Source organism: Poromitra crassiceps, assembly GCF_964638095.1.
Source record: "Poromitra crassiceps genome assembly, chromosome: 27".
NCBI lineage: Eukaryota > Metazoa > Chordata > Actinopteri > Beryciformes > Melamphaidae > Poromitra > Poromitra crassiceps.
Window position 1 is genome coordinate 19,215,595 of NC_139650.1, and position 18,718 is coordinate 19,234,312.

The following is an 18,718-nucleotide window of genomic DNA, read 5'->3' on the forward strand; positions in this document are numbered from 1 at the left end:
TGTGATTTATATAATGTGAATTGTACAGGAGTCTCTGTTCCCCTTTGTATATGTGTGTAGTATGGGTGAAGTGACCCCTCCTCTTTCCTTGCTCAGAAAGTCGTCATCATGATTAAATCCTCCACCCCCCACCCCCTCTCAACTCAAATCCTGCTGAGACAATATTTATGCGTGGACGAGTGAGAGGCTACAGCAGAGTCCTGCGCCGGTCTGATTTTCAAGACCCGCCCCGCCCGGCCCCGCGACGTGCAGTACCGACCCCGCTCCGCGAACCCGCTCATATGATCAGTCAGTACCGCAACCCACCCCGCCCCGCAGACATGAGACCCGCGCCCCGCTCCGCTTCCGCATAATATATATTTTTTTGAAGTGAACATAACCAAAGTAACTGCAATCGTTTCACAATTCACACAGGAAGCGAATAGCGGTCTTTTCTGGCCGAGTCACTGACGAGAGCCAACAACGGTGGTCGGTGGGTGCAGTCGTTATGCATTGCATAACGTTATTTACAATTAAGCACATTGACGGTGTTTTGTCACTGGTGCCGGTGCCAGCAGGCCAGCCAGGGCCAGGCAGCAGCTAAAGTAAACATGCTAGCCTTGCTGGCGCTAGCTGTCATGCAATGCAACAAGCTAGCTAGCATAGGTCTAGGTCTAAGATACTGAACGAAATACCGTATACTACTGAACTGAAGTCAGTCAGTGACCTACCTGTCTATTGTGCCTGCCCTGTCCTCCTGAGTGACGACCTGACCGCTGACCCCCCCCCCCCCCTCCAATAAACAAGCCAATACTGCCACTTAGCCGCCAGGATTTGCAACTGCAGTATTTTCTCTGAGTCTGACTGATTGTGAGGAAGTAAAAAGACAGTAAGGCTATTCATAAACAAGTGTTTATTCAACTTTTCAAAAATCAGCAGCACTAGCTAGGCTAGTATACATACATTCATTCATACACACACACGTTCAGCACATCACTTTGTTAATGACACACATTAAACAGAATGACATGAGCACAGTGAGTGAGCAGCTGATGATGCCTGCCAGACAGTCCCACTGCAAGCCAGGACAAAATAAACCAGTAGTAGACCACTGACCAAACTGTTTAGTAAACTTTACAGTCACACTGACTTGACTATAAAAAAAGACCAGTACTAGACTTAACAGACTGGTTAATATAAAAACAAGACCAGTAGACCTAACATTTGAGACTGATAGCTGCCACAGCCTGCTGAAGAACCAACAGCAACCATTTCAACAGTGCAATTGTGTGTGCAAACTGTGCATCATATAGTAAGTAGAGATAAAAAAAAAATACAATCAAAGAAAATAAATGTGCTTAACACGTTGAGTGCCAATGACAAGATATCTCGGCTTACAGGATCCAACCGTTGAGTGCCAAAGACGAGATATCTCGGCTTAAATTTTTTTTTTTTTTTTTTGACGGTGGGACATCGATCAACCCCTTTTACGTCTCCTATACCAATATTGGAGGAAGAGAATGTGTATAATCTATTTTACCGACCAGCTAAGTGGCGACAGTGCTCTCCAGACAGAGAGAAAGCCGAGCAAAAACAGCCGCGGGAGAAAGCCATTCTCAAGGAAATAGCTGGGCGAAAACGCTTTCGATTTCACACACACACACACACACACACACACACACACACACACACACACGCGCGCGCACACACACACACTCGAGTACCTTTGAGCATAAATAAGACCAGAATCGCAAAAGCTTCATCAAAGCTCTCAGCCGACACCCCAAGAAACGAACGAGCCCGTTTTACAGTAATCCAGACTTGCCCGAGAGCGGCCGCGGAGCCAGCAGCAGCAGCACAGACGGAGGGAGGAGTTTGGAGACACACACACACACACACACACACACACACACACACACACACACACACACACACACACACACACACACACACACACACACACACACACACAATACAGTATACAGACTTGCCCAAGGGCACCCATAATCACAGGCACGTGAGGTGGTTCTAAAAATCCATTTATCTCAAAACTCTCTGAAAATCTCTGAAACCATGCTGTACTCAATGGCTAATATCTACATAACTACTAACTCTACAAACTAACTCTTTTAGACAGAGAAAGCACACATTCTATTAGTACTTTTGTGAACTTTGTGTTCACAAAGTCAAAGCAGAAAATAATCCTCGGCTCTTGTAAAATGAGCCAGAATCCTCAAAAAAACCCTCTGGCAGAAGCTAACTACAGTATTGAAAAAAGGCTGGCAGTGAATGTGTTAACAATTTTTTCTTTTGTTCAATGAGACATCAATGTAAACAAATTATACAGCAGCACATTATGCAGAAAGTAAACAACTCTTATAGCTGATGTGTTTTAGCTCTGCAGCCTTTCTGTGCACTGCAGTGTACTGTGTGCACTCAGAGAGATCAACAGCACCAGATCTCACCAGACCAGCAAACGACTCTGACTCCTCCTCAGACTGAATGAACTGCAATATTAAGCAATGTTGTTGGGCAGCAACAGACCTTCAGAGCCTCTCTTAGAGGTGACCATGAAATATATTACACATTGATTTATCGACTTATTGCACACACAAAAATAACTATGGACAATGTACATGTATAATTTGTATGGCTTAAGTTCTGCTACAGACATACCTTTTTGATTGTCATGTCATGCTGGGGAAAAATTAGAGAAAGCCTCCATCAAAACAGTGATAAGCCTTTACGCTGTTAGATCAAAAAATAAATATAAAATAAAACTCAAAGAAGGACCCTGATTTGGTTCTTGGCAAACTGCACTATTTTGTCTGCCACCTCAAGTCAAGACAGTGAGTGGAGTGGAATGGATATCACAAGTTCTCTATACTTGAAAACACTGTTCAGCTCAGCAGATATAGAAAATACTGTCTGATTCCCATTACAGCCTGCTAACTAATTATTTATTTATTTATCTATGTATTTATTTATTTATAACAGTAGACCCCATTACAATTCAAGACTGACACTAGCTTTTTCTTGACTATTTATTTTACATTTCCTCGCACACCACCGGGCCGGCATCATGACGGATTGACAGCGTGTCGTGTCCACAGCAGCAGCTTACTCTCCAGTCTCCACTCTCCAGGCCAGCCAAGACCAAGTTCAGTGAAGGACTGAAAAGAGAGAGAGAGAAACTCAGTACAGTAGTGTATAGACCACACCACCAGACCTAACACTTTCTAACAGTCAGCTTATACAGTCAGGGCAGGGCAGGCTGGCTAACGCCATGTTCAACTCACCATTCACTGTTTCAGATTACTATGCAGAAAAAGTATGTCATCAACTGTCTCTGGTTTCAACTGGGTTCTCCTCTCTTGGATCACAAATCCAGCTGTGGAAAAATGTCGCTCACTTGCAGCGCTTGAAGCTGGAATGCCGAGAATCGCACGAGCAACGTGTGCCAAGTTCGGGAACATTGTGGCGTGCTCCTTCCACCATTTGAGAACGTCGAAATTCTCCTCCCGAACCTTCACCTTGAACTCGATGTAAGCCGCCACCTCATCCTGAGGGCCGGTGTCATCGCTGGAAGTGGAATCCTCGACGTCGGATAGTCCATCCAATGGTCGACGTCTCTTCTCGGGCGGGGCTGGAGCTGGAGCGGCAGCATCAGCAGCACCACCACGTCGTTGCTGGGGCGATCCACCGGCAGCAATTCCACGGCCACTCTTGTTTTTCACATCTGAGGTGTAAGAGGGAGCAAGCTTAGGCCTATGCAACTTCATAAATAAAGATGACAATGACACAAGCCACAAAAGAAGTAGCATAATGGGCTAGGCCATTAAGCCTACAATACACAGCAACAATATAATGTAACATAATCCTAACTTTATTCAATTTCTACCATAATTTAATTTTAATATAGTGTGTGGTGGTGCTATATAAAACAAATGAAAGCCACTGAGTCACTTGTGTTTTAATTCAGACTTTAGCTCAAATGCATAAATACCTTGAACAAGCTCTCGCACTTCAGTGTGCACGTTTGCCACTTCCTGATCGTCTGCAAGGAGCTTCAGACTCTTGAGCTTGGGGTGCAAAAACATGCCTAGTTTGTGCATGGGGTGGATCTCGAACTTCTCAAGCAGGAATCTCAGACATTTTTCCTTTAGAGAGGAGAATGTCAGGTTGTCAGTGGCGCCTGGTTGCAGGTGGCGTTTGAGGCGATCAAACCACACAGGAGCGAGGTGAAGAGTGGGAGATTTGGTAGCTTCCAGTGCCTTGGTGGCTTCCTTGAATTTATGGAGAAACCTCACCATTCCACTCAAAGTGTCTTCATCCAAGTCATCCAGACGATTCTCTTCTCCCCTTTCCAACAGCAGTGCACGTACCTGCTCATACTGAGAGCTGATCGACTCGAGCATGGTGTGGGTTGAGTTCCAGCGTGTTTCCACTGAGGCTTTGAGGGTTTTGGGGAGACGATTCTGGAGATGTGTTTGTTTGAAGTAGGTCAAGAGTGACTTCGCCCCAGTGACGATCGCAGTGACTTCCTCTTCAAACGCATCCTCCTCACTTGTTTTCCCGATCGTATGGTAGAGGACGGTGTTGAGCACATGTGCAGCACAGCTCAGTCTAGTGACGGTGCGAAGGCCTGCCAGTATGTTGGATCCTCTGTCTGTCACATAGATCAGTTTGGAGAAGAAATCATCAATGTTGTATCTCCGCAGGGCTTGGATGATGGCTGGTTTGATGTTTTCACCTGTTTTACGCAGCGCACTGTCCCACTCCGTCGTAGAAAGCACTCGTTCGACTAACTCCCAGTTGCCATTGATGTAGTGGATTGTGTGACAAAGGTAGCCTATTTTTCTATAATCATCGGTCCACATGTCTAATGTGACTGCTCCTCCATACTCATTCAACTGCTCTCTCAACTCAGGAATTATGATTTGGCGAACCGCCTCTGCCTGTTTGGTCACTCTGCGAGATACTGTTGTAGGATCTGGTAACAGCTTCCTCGCATCAACACGTCCAGCCCGTGCACCTAGGTCAATCAGTCCTTGTACTAAACACACAAAGCCGTCGTTGACTGCTAGTTTACCAACCGTATCTTTATCTTGCATTCTGGGTGCTTTGAGTTCTCCTCTCGTGAAGAAGTGAGCGATTGGTGTAGCAGCAGCGATAGCAACGCAGTTCGACTCCGTATGCTTCTTCAATGACGATGTGCCGAGTTTGTGGCTATCGTAAGCAAACACTTTTCTGCACTTCTTACAAGCAACATACGCAGCGACTTGGTTATTTTCCTGATCTATGATGACACCAAAATCCTCCCAGACTTTGGACTTAGCTCTTGACGAAGGGTTCGGTGAAATTGAGTAATCTCCAGCTGCAAGCTTAGCTTTCACGTCTTCCGCCATTTCTGTTTATACCTGGCGGGAGCGAGGGAGAGCTGACCCGGAAGGAAAGGACCAGCGGAAATGATTGAGGTCAAAGACGTCAGGTCAGACTCAGACAAAACATGAAGTTACACACTGACTGAATTATTATCGTTATATAAAAAGTAAATAAAAATACATATATTATACTACACCCGCGACCCGGGCCGCATGTTGTTTATTCTACCCAGATCCGAGCCCGCAAATAAAATGAAGACAAAATAACACCCGCCCCCCGCATTTTTTTGCGGGTACCCGGCGGGGCCCCGCGGAACCCCGACCCGGTGCAGGACTCTGGGCTACAGCCCCCGGAGCACAGGAGGGCTGAGCACTCCAGCGATGATCCAGATCACATGTGTAATTATGGCTAACATTTGATGTCAATACTCACCTCTTGCTTGCAATTCTCATATTGTAGGTCACTGGAGAGGAAGACCTGAAACTCCTTCAACATAGGATGGTCAAGTGAGTGCTTATTATACAGGCCCATCTCTTGCATGTTTGCCCTCGCCTTCACGACCCACTCTGGATTGCAGTCACTTTAATTATAGAAAAAATAGCAACCACAGTTACTATAAAGATCATGCTAACTCTCACACACACACAAAATAATCTGAATACCAGTGATTTGTTTAAGTGATTGAGTTATTACCATTGAAAGGTCTCGCCACTGTTCTCACTCCCACCCTCTGCCCCACTGGCTTCCTCAGCAGCAGGAGCGGCCTGACTCAGTGGGCTGGGGGATGACTGTTGTTGTGGCTGGGATATTAGTGACAACAAGGTTGCGCTTCCGCAACTCTTCAGTCAGCCTTTAATAAAGAAAAATAAACAAACAGTTAGCAGTGTTCAAGTCCAAGGGTCTTATGGATGCTCTTGATTACTTAAGATAAAAATGTAAAGATCTTTGCCACATACCTGCTGAGGGGGTCGCGTGACTCCACAATTCCATGGAGTAAGGCATACGGAAAAATGCGTATGCAGCAGCTCATGCACCTCACTTTTTCCTTTCTGAACAACTGCATCGATTTCCTCTTTTGTGCCCTTCTTCATGCAGGTTCTGCGGAGGTGAACTCCAAGTGCCCCATCCGGCTTTTGGCACACAGGGCACACATTAAAGTGGCGATGGGAAGCACTGCAATAAAAAAAACAGTAGTTTTAGTTGTTAGTTGTCCAAAAGTAAGTGCATATATTTTTATTTTTCCATGATGATTGTCTCTCCTTCAGTCTGAGATCTCTGGAGAGAAATCTTTATTAGATTTTATTGGATTGCCAGAACTTCAACAGTGGGGACTGCTCACTGCTGTGTATCTATAGCAATCTATAGCAGGCTAGCTACCAGTCTAGTTTCCAGCTCAATCTATAGCATCTATAGCAATCTATAGCAGCCTGGCTACATTTCTAAGCCCAGGCACAGCTGTTGCTGGGGCCTGGGCTTAGAAAGTTAGCCAGGCTGGCTAGGTAGGCCTCGAGGGCGAGGCCAGGCTGGCTAGCCAGGTAGGCCTCGAGGGCGAGGGCGAGGCCTACCTGGAATCCACCTGGCAGTGAGCCTAGCTACCAGTCCAGTTTCCAGCTCAATCTATAACAGCCTGGCTCAATCTATAGCATCTATAGCAATCTATAGCAGCCTGGCTAACTTTGTAACCCCAGGCCCCAGGCCCTACTCAACAGCTCAAATGGAAATATCACTCATTCAGGTTAAGATGACATAAAATATCTCACATAAAACATAAAAAACTCCGACCTTATGCACTAACACACAAACAGTACTGACTTGGCTGCCATCTTGGATTGTTGATAAGTTTGACTTCATACAGCCCTAGACAGACAGACAAAAAATTCAGTAAAATAGCTGTTTATTACCTTGCAGAAGCCATTTTCAGCGAGGAAAAAGAGGTTCTATCACTGGAGAGCAGCAGAGGATCTGAACTTCTTCGGATTGCTTTCTGGCAGACTAGATGCAAAGAGGATCTGAACATCAAGATTCAACAAAAGTTTGGTGTGCTCTGTCGGCCATTTATAGTGTTTCCCGGTTCTCTGGATAGGGTAGCTTCCCTCCCCTGGGTCCTAAAGGCAACCCTGTTACATATATATGCCATGATAGCCACCTTACCAGAGGGATTTCCAAATATATTTCGTTGGGGTGTGATAGAGCTAGAGATTCCTATACTATATATATAGAGCCAGGTAGCTACCTGGGGTGAGACAGAAACAGAAAGTGACTTGAGCATTGACTTGGCCTTTGAATTCCACACAGGCTGTGTTTACTGATTTGGATAAATGTAAACACATATGCAGTCCTACCCAAATGAGTGAAAATAATGCTTTTTTCTTGAACTTGCAGGGCCTTGAACAACAGTGCTGGCCAGCTGCAGTGCAGTAGCTTTTACAGTCCAAGTACACGTAGTTTGAGTTGTAGTTCACTATAATAACCTTCCTCTGAACGTGTATAAAAGGCCGTCCTGCTGCTGCCTTAATTGCTTACGCCGATCTTGTCCGATCTCGGAAGCTAAGCAGGGTCGGGCCTGGTTAGTACTTGGATGGGAGACCGCCTGCGAATACCAGGTGCTGTAAGCTTTTTCCTCTTTCTAGGCAGCAGAGCTTATGCTGCCTCTCCAGGGGAGACAGGGCCTTGAACAACAATGCTGGCCAGCTCCAATGCAGTAGCTTTTACAGTCCAAGTACACCTAGTTTGAGTTGTAGTTCACCTTACTGATTTGGATAAATGTAAACACATATGCTGTTCTACCCAAATTAGTGAAAATAATATGTTTTTTTCTCCAGAATCCAGGCAGTGCCTGGGCAGGGCCTATGGTCGGTAGTGGCAGCCTGGAGGTCTGGGTGGCTGTCCTGGGTGTGTAGGGCCGGGAGAGGGCCGCCTGTGGTCAGTAGTGGCAGCCTGGAGGTCTGGGTGGCTGTCCAGGGTGTGTAGGGCCGGGAGAGGGGGGCCTATGGTCGGTAGTGGCAGCCTGGAGGTCTGGGTGGCTGTCCTGGGTGTGTAGGGCCGGGAGAGGGCCGCCTGTGGTCGGTAGTGGCAGCCTGGAGGTCTGGGTGGCTGTCCAGGGTGTGTAGGGCCGGGAGACGGGGGCCTATGGTCGGTAGTGGCAGCCTGGAGGTCTGGATGGCTGTCCTGGGTGTGTAGGGCCGGGAGAGAGCCGCCTATGGTCGGTAGTGGCAGCCTGGAGGTCTGGGTGGCTGTCCTGGGTGTGTAGGGCCGGGAGAGGGCCGCCTGTGGTCAGTAGTGGCAGCCTGGAGGTCTGGGTGGCTGTCCTGGGTGTGTAGGGCCGGGAGAGGGCCGCCTATGGTCGGTAGTGGCAGCCTGGAGGTCTGGGTGGCTGTCCTGGGTGTGTAGGGCCGGGAGAGGGCCGCCTGTGGTCGGTAGTGGCAGCCTGGACTGGAGCCGACAGAGGGGCTCTTAGCCTGGGCAGAGGCAGTCTGGAGGTCGGGATAGGCAGCCTGGAGGGCGGGGTGGCTCTCCTGGGTGTGTATGGGGCTGGGGACCCCGTCTTGGCCCCATGCGTCAACCCCGATGCCCGGGGACCCCGTCCTGGCCGCCTGCGTCCACCCCGATGCCCGGGGACCCCGTCCTGGCCGCCTGCGTCCACCCCGATGCCCGGGGACCGAGTCCCTGAAACACGCCAGCATGTCGTCCTCATTGTGGAAATTGTACAGTTTGTCACACATGCAAGTTGAAAATAAGCCGCGGAGGAGCAGGGTACATTGCCGAGTCCCGCTCGGCTGGAGTCCACTCCAGTCTGAGCGGCTCGCTTCACCTCACTGGCCCCTCTCTCTACCCGGCCACAGCGCAACACAGCCGGCTTGGCGAAGTGAAGGTAGGCTACTATCGAGCCCTGTGTCCTGGTTACATTCCCTGACCAGCTGCTGTCCATATCACCGCTGCCTGCTGCAGATCAGCTGCTGCTGCTATCTGTCTGTCAGTCACGTTGTAACGTCTATACAGGAGAGGAGGACTATTTGTTTCGTATTGCGAATAGAACGACAAACATAATAATAAAACGCATCGGACCAGTGTGCAAGCTTTACTATGCGTGATGATTTTTTTTTCGGATGGCGGATTAAAAGAAACCGACTCTGTGTGTAAACTCAACTCAAACTAATTTCCTCATCTACTCAAGAACAGCCAAATCCACAACTGTAGAGTGGGTGGGCATGGCTTCGAAGGTCTGGGCTCCAGACCTATAGGCTATAAACTCCTTGTCCAGGGATAACATTTTGATGTTTATTTATTTTTATTCTATTCATTTATTTGGCAGGGACATAATAAAAAAACATTAAACCCCATAGGGGAAGAGATGCTTTGTAACAGATTTAGCCATAGGATAATTTCCATCTGGAGCCCCTGTTCTGTTGCACCTTTTTTCTTTTGGAAAAGTAAATGCATGATAGCTGTGGGATATACTGGTTGTTTTATATTAATTATATTTACACAAAAAAGAAAAGCTCTGTCCAGTAACCTGGAACACTTATTTTGAGATGTTTTTGAGTGAGATCGTCCTACCTCATGCAAATTATAAGAAATGTGACATGAATCTTAATTTTCTATTAAAGCAAAGTAAGAAAAAAAAAATCTAAAAATAACCCGTCAATTATTGTTCTTAGAAAGAAAATCGGAATCGGCCAAAATCGGTATCGGCAAGTCAGACTATTCAAAAATCAGAAATCGGCCAAGAAAGTCAAAGTCCCACTGATTGTCGCACACTCAGGCAAATTTGTTCTCCGCATTTGACCCATCCCCTGGGGGAGCGGTGAGCAGCAGCATTGCCGCGCTCAGGAATTATTTGGTGATCCAACCCCCCAATTCCAACCCTTTCTCTTTCCAACCAATTCTCCGGCGCAGTGCAAGAAATCCTCGCTTGGATAGGCCCATTACGCACGGCTCGTGCGCGGACACACTTCCCTCCAATGCCACATTGATTTTCAACTAACCTACACTGCAGAAAAAAAACACACATTGACTTAACAATGAGAATTTGTTTGTCATGGTTTTGTGGGAAAAAGTGATTTGTGTTTTGAATTGGATTACCAGGGGAACGAGGGTCTGGCGGGGTGGGAGTCTGTGTGTAGCGCGGGGAGGGTTTTTTTTTTTTTTAGTTTAGTTTATTTGTTTGACAATTCAAATTAAAAGGACACTTCCATGGTTGCAACACCAGAATACATGCACAATTAAAATAACATCAAGGATAACACAAAAAAGTTACAGAACTTATTTCCATTGTGGTCCTTGTTGTAGTGAGGTGTGTGTGTGTGTGTGTGTGTGTGTGTGTGTGTGTGTGTGTGTGTGTGTGTGTGCGCGCGTGTGCGTGCGTGCGTGTGTGTGTGTGCATGGAGACAGCAAAACAAAACATAGGTCGTAATCATATATAAAAACACAAAAGCATACAGAAAATATTCACAAGAACAAATCATTCAGACACTATTATGTTAAAACTAGTTCATTAAATGGGTTACAAACAAGCCTGTCTTTAACTCATTGAGTGCCAATGACGACAATCGTCGTCAATTCGAATACTAACGTAGAGTGCCAATGACGACGATTGTCGTCAATTGCGTTTTTTGACGGTGGGACGTGGATCAAAGCCAGATCCATCTCCTTTGAAAGTATGGTGGATGTTGAATGTGTATAACCTATTTTACCGACCCATTAGGTGGCGACAGTGCTCTCCAGATTAGAGAAAGTTGAGTAAAAAACAGATAAGAAGTCATTATGGAAACGGAAACGGCATCGGTATGCATCGATATGCATGAAGCATAACGTTAGCTGTGCCTGTGAACAGCAGTCAATCTGCTGCCACAATTGAGCCCCTCCGTCCCCGCTGCGATAGCCCCTCCATATGATTTAGTTGCCAACACCAGCGTCTTTCTGAAAAGTTACATTATTCTCAGCTGGGAGCCGGCGACACGCTGTGAAAAAGCGGGGTGCAGCGCACTTTTCAGTGCAGAGCAAACGCAGAGCAAACGCAGCAGATCCACCAGAGACACTCCCACGGAGGAGGAGGAGGGGGGTGGGGCACGCAGGGCAGCATACAACCATTTAAAAAGAAATAGAGTCCGCACACTGCTTGACTTGCTCCCAGTCGATTTATTTTTGACGTTTCGGTCAACAAGGACCTTCTTCAGAAATGAAGCAGGAAATGACAGAGCACTCAAATTTATACAGTATGGGTCACACCCATCCACCAATTGGCAGAGGGGGAAAAAAAAAGGTGTCATGTGAGCACAATCAACCAGTAAGAAAATAGAGTGCATCTTGCTTCACACAAGTAAATAAATCAATTAAGTCTACAAACCCAAGACAAACAATTAAGAAAATGCAATATAGAAAGCATACAACCATTGACAGTAAACACAGACCCAGACAGCAGGCTCGATGGACAGAGACAGGCAAACAAGCTAGAATATCTGATGCCCACCAGCAGTAAATCAAGACCAGCAATAAGCTGCAACCAGCAGCGCATGCAGGGGCCAGCGCTGCTGTTTGCAGCTAAAAAATATTATTTTGCCAAACAAAATTCCTTTGTTTTCACTGTTTTATTGAAGGAAATTATTTTTGAGGTGTCACATCAGAAAATATTAGCTTCAGAGTCAGTGAATGTGCTTGAAATGCTTCATTTCACAAAAGGCTGAATATCTCAGCTTCTAATTTGAAACGTCTATTTTTGCTCAAAACAACCTATCCTCTCCGGCTGATAACTAAAGAACAGAAAATGGTATCAATAAACTTTTTTTTGCTGATGATACAATAGAGTCTCCTCGTTCTTTGTGCGTGTTCTGTGTTTACATAGTAATATCACACAATATTCTGTGGGCTTCGAGAAATCACTGAAAACGCTCTGAAACTCTGGCACTGGGAGCGTCCATTCTCCAAAAGTGGCTGGCACTCAATGAGTTAAAGAGGTACGTTATCTAAAAGCCATTGTTTCAGTTTTGCCTTAAACGTGACTAAGTTGGTGGTCTGTTTAATGCTGTTGGGAACCTTATTCCAATCCTGGGCACCCGAGTATCTAAAATAACTTTTACCCATCTGACTACTGATCCTTGCCAGCATCAGATGTGCTACACTCGACCTGGTGTTGTGCCTGTGAGCCTCTCTGACCTGTGGGAAAAAGTTTGATAAATAATTTGGGGCTTTACCATTTACAATTTTATGAACCTGACAGAGTTTGAGCTGTGTCACTCTGGACTCCACAGGGAGCCAGTTTAGCTGCATGAACTGGTTCCTCCCTATGTGTTCACGGGGCCCGAGACCAAGGACCACTCTCATCAGCTTGTTTTGTCTTCCACAGCTTGGGAAGACTACAGTACCAGGCTGTGCTCGCATAATCAGAGTGGCACTGAATTAGGCTGGATGCCACAAGTTTGCGACTTTCTCTGTCCAGGAACTCTGACTTTCTGGCCAGGAACTTAGTATAGCATTCACTTTCCCTATGCCCTACAGGTGCTTTGTGTTCGGCTAGTGTGCCAGTGCACAGGGTGGGTAGAGGCACTGAGGCAGGGGCGTAGGCAGAAATTCAATCATGGGTGGGCCTGGATAAAATTGGGTGGGCCTGGATAAAATTGGTGGGGCAATTGGATGACGAAATTTTGCGCGGGAAGTGCGCAAAATTCCTAAATGTCATGAAGTCGTCATGCATTAGACACTGGAGATGATGTGCCCTGCGTTTTTTAGCTACAAAACCATTAACTAGCAAGGCAGCAGCAAGTTTGCCTCTAGAAAACAACCAAAAAAGAAAAGAAAAAAAAAAAAAAATTGGGTGGGCCAGGGCAAGAAGTGGGTGGGCCTGTGCCTACCCAGGCCCACCCGTAGAAACGCCCCTGCACTGAGGCAGCGCCGTGTGCTGTCCCGCGGATCGAAATCGGTTTCTGGCAGCAAATCACTTTTTGACACACCACCAGCCATGTAGGCTATACAGTAACCTTCCTGCAATTGCACCATGCAACAATAGCTTAACCCGAGTGGACGATTCTGGTATAGGCTATTGAAATAAAATCTCACACATCTCACAAATGCCATTTGTCCCAACTTCCCCAGCTTGAACGCTTTCCGGCACAAAAAGCCTTGTGGTCGTTGCCTGAAACAGGCCTAACCCACTCATATGTTAGAGCCTGCTGCCACTTCGGGTTAAAACGGCACTTGCCCATTGACCCGACCTGCGACTCACGAGGTGACCCAACATTAGTCCCACCATCTTTGCCTGCATAAAACCACATCCCACAATGTGCTGATGTAACACAGCAATGTTACCTGTAAAATCCTTGTCGCATCATAAAAACATTTTATACATTTGACAGTTCTTGATGACGTTGTTATTCCTTTATTCAAAGGGGGAAAAAAGAGACCGTTGTAAACCAAATTTGATACCTTGTAAACTAAATTCAATACTTTTAAGGCCTTATTTTGAGAATTTCAAATTGAATACTTTTTTTAAATACTTTTAACACATTCACTGCCAGCCATTTTTTTTTTTACTGTAGGTAGCTTCTGCCAAGCCGTTTTTTGAGGATTCTGGCTCATTTTACAAGAGCCGAGGATAATTTTCTGCTTGGACTTTGTGAACACGAAGTTCACAAAAGTACTAATAGAATGTGTGCTTTCTCTGTCTAAAAGAGTTAGTTTGTAGAGTTAGTAGTTATGTAGATATTAGCCGTTGAGTACAGCATGGTTTCAGGGTCTGAGACAGGAAGCTGAGATAATCGCAGTTTTGTGAAATTCAATCAAACAGGCAGAACAGTCACTTTAACCATTTATTTTTGGCATCAGTGAGAGATCAGACATCTGAACAATATAGTTCTGAACACCCTCTCCTTTAAACTCCTCCCTCCGTGGGCGTGTCTGGTGGCGTTTGTCACAAGCCAGTTTCTCCTGCCTGTCTGAGCAGTGAGCAGCCTCCCTCTCTGGCGGCCCCTCGTCGGCGAGTGTGGCGAGTGTGGACTGTGGATGGGACTCAATCGTTTCTTGGATTTTCGGTTGAGAGCTTTGATGAAGCTTTGTGCGATTCTAGGCTTTATGCTGCCCACCCAGTCTATTTTTGGAATCCCCCACCGTTGTGCGCCCTGTGCAGCAGCGTGAAAGCGTTTTCTCCTACAGTATGAGAATGAGGCTCGTTCGTTTCTGGGTTTTCGGAATGCGTGCGATTCTGGCCTTTCTGCGGGTGTTTCAAAGTGTGTTTCACCCATAATCTATTATGCAAATTTGCAATCCCCCACGCCAGCACCGCTCTCCGCTCTCGGTGTGCTGCTCTGCTGGCGCGGCCGCTCTCAGGCGAGTCTGGTGACTGATGACTGTAAAATCGCCAAGCCATTTCCTTGAGAATGGCTTGCTCCCGCGGCTGTTTTTGGTTGACTTTCTCTCTGTCGGGAGAGCACTGTCGCCACTTAGTTGGTCGGTAAAATAGATTATACACATTCAATACTTCCAATATTTTTTATAGGAGACGTGGGGGACATTGATCCACGTAGCACCGTCAAAAAAAAAAAAATTTTTTTTTGACGAGTCAACTCGTCGTTGGCAGTGAACGGTTGGATTGTGTTTGACGAGTCAACTCGTCATTGGCAGTGAACGTGTTAAGACCCCGCGGCCCGCGGGGACCCTGTACTTACCAATCACTGAATTGGGATCAACAATAGTCCAAAGCATGTTTGTGTTTTGCTCTAGGACGTCACTGAACACCTCCTCATCAACCTCCAATCCTGTGTCATCCGTCAGATACACACTACTGGCCTCGGGGATGCTGAACTTCTCTTTGGCTGAGAATACACAATTAAAATCATAAAAATAAATGTGCCATGTGTCATGTGCCATTCCATACCTATTTGTGTTTTATTATTCATGTAATGTTTACATAATTCAGGGTCCCCACACGTCCTTCAACTTCAAATTCAAGAACTTTTCAAGGACTTTTAAGGCCCAATTCCTCAAATTCAAGGACCCATCACAACATAGAGACAAGGATCATGGTTAATTACTGCTACAACGACAGAGGCTTGAATGTGTGAACACAATTCTCAACTGTGCTGTGTTAGTTCGAATTCCAAATGACAGAAACCCACCAAGTGCAATGCTTGTTATTAGAACAATCTTTTGTTTTCACTTGCCGAAAGCGCAAGGCAGCTGCCTCCCTCCTAATTCTCTATGCAGGAAAAACCTAAAATTCAAGCAATTTCAATGGCCCATGTCAAAAACGTTTTTAACGCCTTGATTTTTATTTTTCAAATTTACAAACTTTCAAGGATTTCAAGGACCCTTGAACCATGATCATTATTACTAACCTTCAATTAACATTCAGTGTTTATAAGGTGTAGGCTAAGGGCAAGTGAGTTCAGGTTAAACCTTGAAATTCAAATCTAAAATCTAAACTGGATGATCTTGAGTTGGTCAATAAAAACATTACCTTCTTTGATAAGTGATGAATATGAGCCTCCATTTACTTTGAGGTAAGACTTCCTCCCTTGGTATTTCACTCGGAACAGCATTGCTGCTGTCGTTGTTGCCTATGAAATCAGATAAAAACACAAATGTATCAAATGCACAAGAACTGTAAGTTTAACATGTCCAGTGTGACTGGATGTTATAATTTCAGATGGGGAAAGGGTGCATCTGTGAGGAATAGTACATGTTATTGGTACTTCTCAAATGGTGAAAAATTATTTTGGGGGTCATGTACGGGCATTTCAGACAAGCATAGTATGATATTCACTGGGAACTATCCAGGCCCAGCCTGATTGACTGAATTGTTAACTTGTTACACTCAATTTCCTCCAGAAGCAGCCAAATACACTATGGGATTTTGGTTCTGCAGACTGCAGCAAGCACCTATTGCCAACACGTGTTAGCAAGCTAGCTAGTTAAAGCTCCGTATACCAACACCTCCATAATGTAACGTTACCATTACGTTTTACTTTGTTGGGTGGCTCAAATGAACGTTAGCTTTTAAGTGAGCAAGTGCTAACTAGTATCGTTATTATAGAGTAGGCCTATGCAGGCTGTTGGCTAACCAAGCGAGGTTGGATAAGGCTACTTCCTGGTCGGTGTCACGTTAGCTGAATCTGCCATTGGCTAAATGTATTATGGAAAAGAAAGGGCTATTTAATGCTACGAATAGTGCTTTCAAAAGTCGAATTCATGCTGATATTCCCCCTTGCATTATTCTCCTCATTTAACGTTAAAGTAGCGTTCGTCACCGATGCCACGTTTAACCAGGATAGCCCCTTGCTAGCTAGCTGAACAAGCCCTAACGTGGCAAGGTAGCCCCAGGCTAGGTAAAGTCCCCCCGCTAAAACTAGTGCTAACTATCATGGTTTTCTAAAACATGACACTAACCAACCGAAATGATTATTCCATCTTACTTGTTTTATTTCTCCGGAGCAGCAGTAGTCCGGGACCGTGCATCTCAGGCAGCTTGGCGGAAAGAAAGAAAGAATTGCGTTCAGTCCGCCGAAATAAAGTTTATGGGCGTGTGCCTAATGTTACGTTACGCTGCAGACGTAATCACGTAGCATGGTATAATGAGGACTGTGTAGACTCAACCATCAAATTAACACTATTAGGTTTCAACTAACACCAATTGAACTCCACACCAACACTATACCACGAATAAACACCACACAGTGCTACTGTATGAGTAGAGCAAGTGTACATTACACCAAATCAACTCTAGAGTGTAACCAAAACTACACTACAAAGAAAAACTCTGGAAATGTTACACTCTGCCATTTGCTGTGCACCTGGTATTCCCAGGCGGTCTCCCATCCAAGTACTAACCAGGCCCGACGCTGCTTAGCTTCCGGGCGTGTTCAACGTGGTATGGCCGTAAGCAATTGTTGCAGCAGCAGGAAGCCCTTTTATACACGTTCAGAGCAGGGGTATTATAGTGAACTAAGGTGAAAACTAGGTGTGTGTGTGTGTGGGGTGGGGTATTTTAGTTAACAGATATAAAAACTAACAGTTTGGAAAAAAAGTGAAACGGTATTGTAGACTTATAAAACTAAAATAAAAAACAAGCATGAGGAGGCATCATGTTTGAGACTGGGATGTCTACATGACTGACTCAAAAGACCTTTTCCACAGCAGCCATTTTAACATGTCATAGCGGGGTCTCTGTAAAGGTTACTGCACTGCCACTGGCCAGCAATGGTGTTCAAGGCTCTGTCTCCCCTGGAGAGGCAGCAGAGCACCCTCTGCTGCTTAGAAAGTTAAAAAGCTTACAGCACCTGGTATTCCCAGGCGGTCTCCCATCCAAGTACTAACCAGGCCCGACGCTGCTTATGATAGGATTTCTCTCCTCCAATCCCTGGTTTTTTTGATAAGTAACCAATTGATAGAAAACATCATTTCAAATTGAGAAATAAAACGTTTCTTCATTGGAGGTCACAGGGGGGGAGTGAAAACTTCCTCTCTGCGAGAGGACAAAAGGCCACCTCAGCCTTTTAGTTACTACAACTCATGGTTACACAAAAGCAACATGTGGAAATGGTCCTCTCAGTTCCTGTTATCAGATACTGCACGTATATGCATATTTTCAACACACCCCAAAGACAGTTTGAACGTACACTCATATGACTGCAGATGGAGACTTCCTCATTCCAAGGCAGAGCCTGCTTTTAGGAAATGAAACTGCAACCCCAGAATGTCATTTAAGCCATGGTCAGCTTACTTAGAGAGCAGAGGTTAATGAGATATGCCTCTGCTCGGATTGCGTTGGACAAGAGAGCAGTCACTTCGGTACAAGTCTGGAGATCATCACTAGTTTATAGCTTGTCTTTAAAGACAAATGGCTACAGAACATCAATAGAGGTGGGGGGGACATTCCACGGGGCCCGCAGGTTGCAGAATATCTGTGGGAAGGAAGACACCACTATGTATTTTGGGGTTAATAAATGATGTTTTTACTATGCGTTGACCTTTCCCCCCAGAGAAGACAGGATCTGCTCTAAGGACACAGCACAGAGCAGAGGAGAGAGGTCCCGGGTTCGAATCTCAGACGGCCCAGCGTTGGTCTTTGGGAATATTAGATGCTCAGTAGAATATATATTGGTTAGCTTATGATAGAGTGTGTTTAGAACAGAAATGGAATGGAGTCTGATGTTAGTCATATTAAAGTTGCATCTGCCGACCGAATTGGCAGGTGGTCGTCAAATTAGTTGATAATTGGTAATTGATAAGAGTTTCCTCATCCTGATTAAATTAGGGTGAGGTTTTCTCTGGTTTGTTGAATTTAACTTAGGAAGCTACCATCTTACTCTTTTTACACTCATAGGGTGGTTTTAGACCAAGAGGTAGTGGTCTGGACTGTATGATG